Source organism: Numida meleagris, chromosome 2 (genome assembly GCF_002078875.1).
Source record: "Numida meleagris isolate 19003 breed g44 Domestic line chromosome 2, NumMel1.0, whole genome shotgun sequence".
Lineage (NCBI taxonomy): Eukaryota > Metazoa > Chordata > Aves > Galliformes > Numididae > Numida > Numida meleagris.
Genome location: NC_034410.1, coordinates 12173043 through 12183856, shown reverse-complemented (window position 1 = coordinate 12183856; position 10814 = coordinate 12173043). Strand labels below are relative to the sequence as shown.

General features: G+C 40.3%; 1 long non-coding RNA gene across 2 annotated transcripts in view; it reads left to right on the top strand.

Annotated features, from left to right (window-relative positions):
• Positions 1-10814, top strand: part of LOC110393427 — a 160305-nt gene that overhangs the window by 34013 nt on the left and 115478 nt on the right. The window lies entirely within an intron of this gene.

Below are 10814 nucleotides of genomic sequence, written 5' to 3'. Positions count from 1 at the left end.
AGAGAAGAGCAACATATTTTGGCTGTGGTATCCACTGGGGGGGCACTCCGAGGGACTCATGGCTGTCCCAGGCTGCCACAACCTGACTGGGAGATTCCTACCTGTGGGAGACTGCCAGATTTTGTTCCTTATTCATCTCACCCTGTCTACCCTCAGAAAGCATAAATACTTTTGCATTTTGGCCTCGTATGAAGTCAGTCACTTTTGCATGTCAAGTATCAAAAGGAAACGTATAAACAAAATGGGAAGCACGGTAAGATGTCAGGGAAAGGAAAACAAAGGAGTGTCATCCAGAATGTTGCATCTCTTTGGGGGTAATTTCACTGAGATACAGATTGAAGGATTACTACTGCTCCTCAGAACCGAAACATTAAACATGGCTTTGCTGGAGGCCAGTTCTCCCTGTCTGCATCCACATGCAGATGATTTGTTTCAGCGCACAGGGACATAGACTACAATGTTGAAGTTGATGGGAATTTTGCTGCTGAACATAGGAAAAAACTTTGCACTTCTATCTCTGGTAATTGATGTCACCAAGAGCTTGGAGCAGTTCTGCTCTTTTCTTACAGAAATCTCATTTTGTGTTATTCTTGGTGCCTAATGCCTCCACTGTGAGTGGCATTTTGCTGTGCTGATGCCCAGGGTGCCGTCCCTTGTGAATTTAGGGAATAGGCGATGCACTGGAAAGGCATATGATACCAGAACCCATGGGCAAATAAGTCATTAAGACAGGAGGACACATGGAGAAGAAAAAAATTAACAAAGTAGGTGTCTGCGAACAAGAAATAGGATCTGGGAAGGGGGTTTAGGTGAACTCACGGCCCAGAACAGCCACGGCTGGACGGGATCCCGGAGGTGTTGCTCTCTCAGCTGCTCCTTCCTCTCTGGCACCTTTCCAGGGCAGATGGTGCAGTTGAGGCTGCATGGCCTCAGGCAGAGTGCTGCAGCAGCATGCTCTTAGCTAGCCTAGCAAAAAGCATTTTTTCTCATCTTTTTTTTTTTTTTTTTTAAATTATTTTCCTGGCCTTTCAGTATCAGCTGTGCTCTAGCTCCGTTCTCCATGGGTTGAACACAGAGAGGATTCAGACTATAATGCAAACAGAACGCGCCTTTCCTAGTTTCTGGATGTTGGTCTGACAGCAGGTCGACGTTAGTGGTGTTCCAGGAGCAGTAAACATTACCTGCCTCTCATATTTTCTTTTCCTGTTTTTTGCCCCTCCCCAAAATGAACTAACCAGATAGCCTGAACAGAGAAATGGCAGAACAACTTCTTCTGTCTTAAAGCAGTCAGGATTTCTTGCGTTAGGTAACTTGCTGGAGCCTGTGCAAACCTGGACCCTGTTGATCATGTGGAGTAGTCTAGGTTATGCACAGCTGCACTCTTCTGGCATTGTCAGCATTTTCTTTTTTCCCAACATCTGAACCCAAGCAGGCTGACACTATGTTTCTGTGAGGCCATTGTTTCCCCAGTAGTATTTCTGTGCACCAGAAGTTGGTGTGGAATGATCTGAGGACCACTCGCAGGAGCTCTCATTTGGTGGTGGTGGCTGCAAATCCCTGAAGTGGGAAAGAACGTTCCGGGTCTCCTGTCCCAGAGTTGGGCTTTTCTCCTACTTTTAATTTTTTTACATTTATGTGTCACTCTGAGACCTTCACATCTTCTCTTAAGTTGTTTTTACTTAGGTCTTGGGTAAAGAGTCTATTTTAGATATGCAATCACACTCTTTTCTCTTAAGAAACTACTAAACAGAAAATAAATACCTCTGGGGTATTCTTTTAATTTGGATTCCTCCTCTTTTCTCCAGAATAACTTTAGGAGTGTTAACATGATGTCACTGAGTTTGAACAGCAGCAAAGCTGAGACCCAAAGACAGAAATATGCAGTCTGTCTCAGGACGTGCTGAGACATCCCCCTGCAGCTGTGTGGGCTATCCGTACATCTCCGCCCTTTCACCAGAGACAACCTCTGAGAAGTAACTTTGCCTGCAGACTTCAGTCCTATATCATCTGCTCTCAGCTAGTGTCAGAAGGCCCAGAGCTCTCTGCCTGTCTTCTGGGAGCATCGATCCGCTCAGCACTGCTAAGCACAACATATGAAGCTTTTCCTTCCCTTGCACGTGTGTTCTCTCTCTTAAAAAAAAAAAAAAAAAAAAAAGCTGTCAGTATTTCAGAAGCTATGAGCAGCAGATCTTTGTGTACTTTAATCCATAAATAAACATTTCTTCTTTTGAACTTCATTAAAATTGGATGTGTTTTCACTGTAAAACATTCCAGCATCCCTATCATTTAGACATATATAGTGATGCATACTGCAATTAATTTTAGTCTGTAGGAATACTTGTGGTCTAGAAACACTGAATTTATACAAAAAAAAAAAAAGTAAATAAGAGAATAAGAGCTAGACAACAAAATCTGCTGCTTATAACTGCAATTTCAGAGCATGACATAAAACTCTGCTCCTGCTGTTTGGGCCAAATACATTTGTACTTTGATGATCCATCTTGCAGGGAAGCTGAGGAGCGGTGCACTTGGTTTGCTTGCTACAAGATTGTATCTGACTTTCTTTGGTAATACTTGTTGATTGCATCGCATTCACATCTCCAGCTTCTGCTTTTATGCCTTTGACCTGAAGAAAGGAATTCCTGCTTTTAAATGCTCATCAATCAGTGCTGTGTAGTTAAGCTGATATTAGAGCTAAGGCTAAGCCAGTGTTAATTTAGCCAACTGTAACATTACTGACAACATTCGTCAGCAAATGATTTTAATTAAAGCAGCATAATGAGATCAGTAGATTAAGACTTAAGCAAATGACTAAAACTAAAGAGTGATTCTGATGACAAACAAGTCCTGATGAGAATAAGGATGAAATTTTTGCCACTGGTGTTTGAATAGCATGTGGGAAAGGAGAGACGGTTCTAATCTTGTGAGAAATCACTTAAAAATAACACCTTTGCACCAGTGTGCTGTGTTGACCCACCTGATGTCAGGAAGGCTTTGCTGAAGGTGAGCAAGTGCTGCGTGACCTTCCTGCATAGCCCTGCAGGACAGTCACACCACTCCCTTGGCACTGGTGGAGGCTGGTTGTGCGCTTTCCTGATGTGCCATACATGTGGAGTCCTCAGTACAGGAGAGACATGGACCTGTTGGAGCATGTCCAGAGAAGGGCCAAAAAATGATCCAAAGGATGGAACACCTTCCCTATGAGGGCAGGCTGAGGGAGCTGGGGCTGTGCAGCCTGGAGAAAGGAAAGCTCCATGAGACCTGAGAGCAGCCTTTCAGTATCTGCAGAGGAGCTGCAAGAAAGAAGGGGACAGACTGTAGCAGGGTCTGCTGTGACAGGACAAGAGGAAATGGTTTCAAACTAAAATAGAAGAAATTTAGATTGGATATGAGGAAGAATTTTTTTTACAATATATGTGGTGAGGCACTGGCACAGGTTGCCTAGAGAGGTGGTGGATGCCCCATCCCTGAAGACACTCAAGGTCAGGCTGGATGACACTCTGAGCACCTATCTGGTGTAGGTGTCTCTGTTCATTGCAGGGGGATTGGACCAGATGGCCTTTAAGGGTCTCTTCCAACTCAAATGATTCTATGGTTCTGTGAAACCTGAGCTAGGAAGAGCTGCAAAAGGTGGGACCAAAAGGGCAGGGAAGGGGGATGTGGAAGGGCAAGTGGAATAGGAGTTCATAAAGGTTGTGGTTATTATTAGAAACAGGGAGACAAAATACTGAGAGGAGGAGAAAGGGAAATCTGCAGTATTTTAAGAAAGAAATAAGAATAGAAAAGCAAAAAGAAAAGGAACATTAGGTATTTTACAGTGGAAAGGTTTGGGCTGAATATCCCTTTCTCCCTGTACATAGCTGCTTTGTTCTGATTCCTGATGAAGTATTCTGGCCCTGTTTTATTTCCCCGCTCATGGTCTCCCTGAGGCCTGCTGGCAGAAGCAGGTTTTCACAGCCTGCAGTGCTAATTCTGAGAAGCACGAAGGAGGCTGAGCCGCGCTGGGCGGTGTGACTCACCTTGGAGACGTCGGTGCTTTCCAGCTGAGTGAAAGTGGAAAGTTTAAGCCTTGCTTGTCCAGATGTTTTAATGGACATTGCTGCTGCAGGGAAACCCTCATCTGTACATCCTCCTCAGCAAAGAATGGGAAAGCAGCGTTACATGCTATCATAATTGTTTAATGATTTGTTATTAAAAAAAAATCAGATGGTGAGCCAAGTATTGGGTTAATTGATGATGGAGTCCTAAATTCCCCAAAACTGAGCATTCCAGCCAAACGTGGCTGAAATATCAACTGTCATATGATGAATATTTTAAAGAAAATTCTATTATACACCTAGGGGTTCATTCGCTTCTGTAATGAGGACAGTTACCTCTGGGGAAAGGAAGCGATATTATGCTTGCCACTTAACCAGGGCCTGGTTTGACAGGCATCAGCTCAGAACGTATGTGTATATATAGGGAATCACAGTTGCTTGTCTCTAGCTCACTGAGTGGGAAATGTTGTGCTATGCAGTACTTTGGATTTCTGTCTATGGATTTGTGCATGGGACTGAGTGGGATTCAGACTATTTTTATTCCTGAGTCTGATTGTTGAGGTGCAATCTATCACCTACTAAATATTAAATCAGCAGTTTTTTTTAAAGAGCAACACTGTCTCTGCTGACTTGAACATCCTTATGTGGCCCAGAGGAAAAGAGAAACAAAGGCAAGATGAGAAAACTATCATCCTTTGCATTCTTCTTAATATTAATGATTTCTCTAAAGTTTTCAAACTGCTGAAGACAAAAAGTGAGATAGAACTTTCACATGGTTGGGAAATGACCCAGGTGAAAAAAAGTAATAAAGCATTTATTATAAAAACAGCAGTGAAACTTCTGGAGTTGAATTATGAGTTGGAAGAGATGGAAAGAATGAACAGATTTTTTTTAAACTAAGTTTTGTTTAATTGCTTCCAAACAAACATTTCTGGGAATTATTAAGAATGTGTCCATTCAAAATTATTTGGAGAGTTTCATGCAAATTTAATTTCTGACAGATTGTGCATTGAGTATTGCTTCTGAAACTGAACATTTGCAAATGCTGAAGTTTTGAGATATCTGCCCAACTTGCATGGTGCTGTCTCTCTTGCCAGCCAGACGGGAGGTTGACACAGTAGGCAATACTTGAAGGTAGCAACCTGTGAGGTTTAAGAACAAGCGTTTCTAATATACCTGTAGGTTACTATATGAATACTCATCATGCACCACTGCACAAATAAAGACCCAACTCTGTCATGCTTAAAGTGTCTGCAGAAAAAAAATCACTTTTATGATAATGAGCAATGACAATGGCATGATAAATTTTGGAACCTTTTCTGTTTTTACATTCTGCAAATATGAATATCACCCCTTCAGTTCCAGAAACCAAAATGAATAATTGTTATGACAATCTTCTAGATGCAGTAAAGATTCTTATAAATTTCCTGGTTGCTGACTGTTGAGATGGAAGCCAACTGTTACGATGGCAGACCCTATCCCATTCTGTGGTAGAAGAATTCCAATGCTTTGACTAATTTCAAATATTTCTCCTTGTATAGCCAGATGAATTATTTAGGTTTCAGTGTACAAGTGATGTATTCTGATGTCTTTTGTTAGATAAACTGACCCTTAATGAAATAAAGGGACAAAATGAAAATTCTCATTAAGTCAATGCTTTTGCATAATTCACACGCATTTTTTAAGATCATATTACATGTTTATCAGTTTGTATTAGTCACAGAGTTGCTGCTGTGAGTGCTGTGTAAATATGTGAATATCTCAACTGCTTTGTGGAGGCGAGGGGAGGTGAGGAAAAAGGAAAAAAAAAAAGTATGAGAAAGGAGATGGAGTAAGTGAGAGTAGAAATTAGGGAGGAGTCTGAGCATTGGAGTTCCCAGTCTCTGTATGTGAATAATTAGAGCTTACAGAGTTTCCTTCCTAGTATAACTCTTGCTGTATATTGGGAGTTTAGATCTTTTTTGATGCTATTAAAAGGCTTCACATAGGGGTTAAATAATCTTAAATTGGTCAGGGATCATGAAGCTATTTCTAATCCTATCTGAAATCCACTCCTTACATTGTTTCTAATTGTGGATGAAAAATAAAAATGCTTTGTCTTCTGATGAAATTTTTTATTTCTGGATTTTGTTTTAGATTTGTGTCCCACCTCATGCGATGCCTCATATGTTAGGGACGTAAGACTCTAACATAAAGCTATATGAAGATTTGGAAAGTTTTGAGAGAGTTAAATGACTTTCTTTTCCCACTTTGAATAAACCATTGGCTTATTTCTTCAGACTGTGATAAAAAATAGGCGAATATTTCCAGTATCATGTAGATTTTTTCACATCTTGGTAATAGTGAATTGGGAGAAGAGGCGTTTGGAGTAGCAGGCAAATGTCTGCACAAAGCACGTAACTTCATCCCACAAGTCTATAGAAATTATGTTGCATGATGCTTAGTTTAAACAAAGGCTGAGTCCATGGGGTTGGAAAGCCAGTGGTATCTCTAGAAATCCCAGGCCAAAGAAATATCATCTCCTTTTTTTTTTGATATTCCATACTGACCTGTTCTACCAGATTCCTTGGCCCTCTGGCACATCTTAGATTTGGTTTGCTAAGAAGATGTGAGGGAATAATTGTTAGTTGGCATACAGCAGTCAGATACAGGATCTTCCAGGAGGCCTGAAGGTCATCTGCTGCCTGTAGGCAGAGCTCAGCAATGTTACAGCTCTGGTGGTCAAAATAGAAACGTGGAGCTTCTACCAACCCTGTCTATTACGCCATTTTACATATTGTATTGTACCAAGAGCCCTCATATGTGTATTTTATATAGGCACACCTAGGCACGCTAGTAGTTAGCAATCAGTTTAACGCTCAGACTGAGTGATTCTTGCAGTGCAATGGGCAAGAATGAGTGACTCTTGATAATCTTATCTCATCTTTACAAGATCCTGCGGGGGGAAACAAGCAAGTGGTTTGAACATGCTGCTACTAGTCATAATGAAGATTTCTTGAAACAATGAGAGATTTTGGGAGCTGAGCTATTGACATGGCAGTCTATGCTTGAGTGAGCTCTGAAGGTTGAAAGGAAGGTTACTGGGCATAAACTTGTAAGTTGTTCTCCTCCAAAGACCTCAGCATGAACCTTGCACTGCCAGGGTCTTGTGCAGGGGCCGTATGACTGATGTGCTCTCTGCCTGAGATCTCAAGGCTTATTTAATTGCCATGTGCACCTAGCCCCTGTTCTGCTGCTAACTGTCTGCTCATTTTTCTTCCCAACCACTGGGAAGAACAGGAAACTGGTTTTCTGTTACTACTGCTGATTTTAGCCAGGAGCAGTTGGAGTGACAGAAATCTATAAAAGGGGCTCATGGTTGGAACTAGAGCGCTACATGCTGAGTGTTGCCTGCCAGTGTTTTACTGGGATTTCAGCTGAGGGGGGAGGAAAGTAAGAGTCCTCATCTTTGTTTTTAATTAATGCAGACACCATTTTCATTCTGAAGTGTCACACGCTGGAAATCAAAGGAGCCTTGTATAAATAATAAGAAAAAAAGAAAGGTTCTCTTGATTAGTAATGGAAAACATTTTCAAAGATCTACAGAATTACGATAGGGCTGGCACTTCCTCAAGGTGAAAGTCTCTCAAAATCACAACATAAATTATTGATTTGTCCAAGTCTCTTCTCCATAGGAGATTTACAATCTCATTTTCATAGTTGTCTTAAGGAGGGAGGGGGAAGAAATGCTTATCTAGGTCAGAATGAAAGCATCTTATTTCTGCAGAATTATAATAATAAAAATGTACTTAGCTAAAGTGAGCTGCTGTGCTATGCAATTATGGAGCTGACTGGTGTGTCATTTATATAATGTCAGAAATAACTCAATTTAAACAAATTGTGCTAGTGTAATCCGAGTCACAATTGCATCACACCTTAGATTCAAAGAAAAATTATTGTGAGTGGTAAGCAAGATACGTAAAGAAGATGTCTGGCTTTCCATGATTATTTTTGTTCATCAAAATTGGCTTGACCAAAACAGAACTTTAGTAACAAAGAGCCGAAGGTGGAAAATATGAGGATAGTGGCAAATTAGAAGGGAATATGATACAAATCTGTCCCTTTCTTCCTACTGCCTTGGTTCAAAACACAGCAGTGAATAGATCTAGCAAATCAAGAACAAGGAAATTAAGTGTGGCATATCAGAGATTTATAGCTCTTGGAGAGCTTACTATGACAGCGCTTCTCCAGATCCATGAAGAAGGGATCTGGCTGTTGAGGAATCAAAGACTGTGAAAACTAAGCTGAAATTAGTCAGCTCTAATCACCACAGGAAGGAGAAAGGGTACCAGCATACAAAGCAGGAGAGAGTGATGAGCAGAAATGCAGTGAACAAGCAGGTAGGGGTGTTTGTGTGATATTGTCCCATCTTTTCTGATGCAGATCAGCAACAGAATTCAGATGTTTTCCATCTCTGTGTTACATGATGATGGAGAGGGTTAAAATTTAATGTTACAACCAATGAATAGCCAGTTAAGGAAAAAAAAAAGCAAGGCTTGTATGTAAAAGCAAAAGAAGCTGGTAATATCTTGAAACGACTGACAAGTCAAATCTAGTGATTTTAGATGTTTATTGGATGAGGTCTTATCAGGAAACACAATGAAGAATTTGGTTGTCATTTACTGTCCTAGTAACAAAAGACCAGAGTACAGTCCCTACTGAGTACTTTTTTTATAAGAGTTTTTTTTTAATAAAGGAAAATAAAATGAGATATCATAAAAGAACATTTTACTGCTGCACTTAGATATATATGTGTTAAGTGAGTGGAAATATGTGCACTGTGTCATGCACTTCTGAATATTCTTCAGTTGTAAAAAGTGCTACTAATCAGCCAATGTAGAAAAGAACAGTGGGATTTAAGAAAACTCTATTAGATCCTTCAAAACTCATTTCTACTATTTAAAAACAGACTGTGTCTTAAAAAAAGCACTAGAAAATCTCCATGTTGTAGAAAAGAGAACAAAAGTCATGATCTAACTTCATAAACAGAACAGCATTTTCTAATGAAGATGATGATACTGATGAACACAAAGTAGTTTCTTAAAGTTTTAGGAAATTAATGAGAGATGCAAAAATCAGAAAATGAAAAATCAATGATTAGTACTGTTAAGGACTACAAGAAAGTTGGTCATTTTTAAAACAAGAAGAATCCTAAAGAATGCTACTGGCCTGTTAATGCAGGAGATGGTACAGTTATCAATGACAAAAAAGTGGTGCAGGAGAAAAAATTGTTTGTCCATATTGGTGAAAAAGTGGGCTAATGAATTTGTGTCAAGTGGCAGCTAAATCTACTTGCCATTTCCTTAGTAGTTTACCAAACAATTTTTGCTCCAGGACTGGGAGAACACCAACTAAGGAAAATAAATTAGACAGCTCTCAAAATGCTAGAAATTCGCAACATTGTTTGGGAAGAATAGAAAGAGAAAAAAAAAGAAAAAGAAAGAGAAAAAGAATAGAAATCTAATGTACTGGAGGAGAGATTGTCCCAGGAGCAGTCACTTTGGAGACATCTAAGGGAGATTCTGGCTGATAGTACGCTGATACCAACTTCTGAGGTGAGTCCTTGGCAAAGAGGACTAACATGGTCTTCATGTAAGAGAACAGACCCTTTATTAGGCATTTGTATGTTCATTTCAGGGATATTATATTCAGTTGTATTCACAGTTCAGGGAGGATAATGACAAATTGGAAAAGCTTTAAGGAAAGGAAAGAAACAAACAAGTAAACCCAAACTTGCTTTATACCCAAGGGGAATAATGTGGACTTCCCCTTTTCAGATATGCTCCTCAGTTTTCAGACCCTTCGTTTACTGATTATTCCATCTCTGTTTCAGGGTATTTTAGGTGAGCAGCTAATGCACCACACCTAGAATTGTTACATAAGAAAACCCAAAAATGGAGAGGAAAAAGGATTTTCTTTTAAATTAGAGAAAATAACGTAATGGCAAGTAGGGAATCTTATCCTGGTCGTAGTCTGATGGCTCAGTCTCTGCAGTGACACTCCCAGGTTGTTCCTCCCAGCTTTCAGAGGAATCCAAGCCAATGTTGCAGTTGCAATAGGCAGAATTAGGAAATACTTTTCTCTGCCACGTACAGATATTGAGGGAACTACTGTACTGCAGAAGGTGGTATTGTATCCTCTTTAGGATACAACATTTTGTCAGGCATCTGAAATATAGCCTCACCTTGTGCACAGTCTTTGGAGAAGAGTAACTAACCTGTAATAAGTATACTTAAACAGATCTTTGCTGATTAGTATTTGGCTTCACCCCAGATTTCTGATCTGCATTTTGGTTTTGGGTATGTTTGTAGTGTGCACTGAAATCTCAGCCCCAAAACAGAGGTCTGGAGTTCTGGAGCATGAGGCAGATTAGCTGCACGGGGACTCCATTTCTCTCTAGGCGATGCTGTGATGTGAAGCAAGTAGTTACTACAGGTGATATTAAATGAACACTCACATGAAATCAGTGAATTAAATGCCAAGACAGCAGCCATGTCAAAAAACAGGAGTACCTTCAGGAAGCAGCTAGGTCTCTGTGGGCTTTAAGCCTCCTTGCAGTCATTCCCCATTTGGACTTACTGTTCTACACAGCTCCTCAACAGCTTCTCTCCTGCATGGCACTGAGTATTCTTTGAAGCCATCCTAGAAGAAGACAGACATACACAGAACGACCTTTCCATTTGACACATACAGACTGAATTTTTATTCAAGAGCTGCAAGTGCACCTCAGAGTCCAGT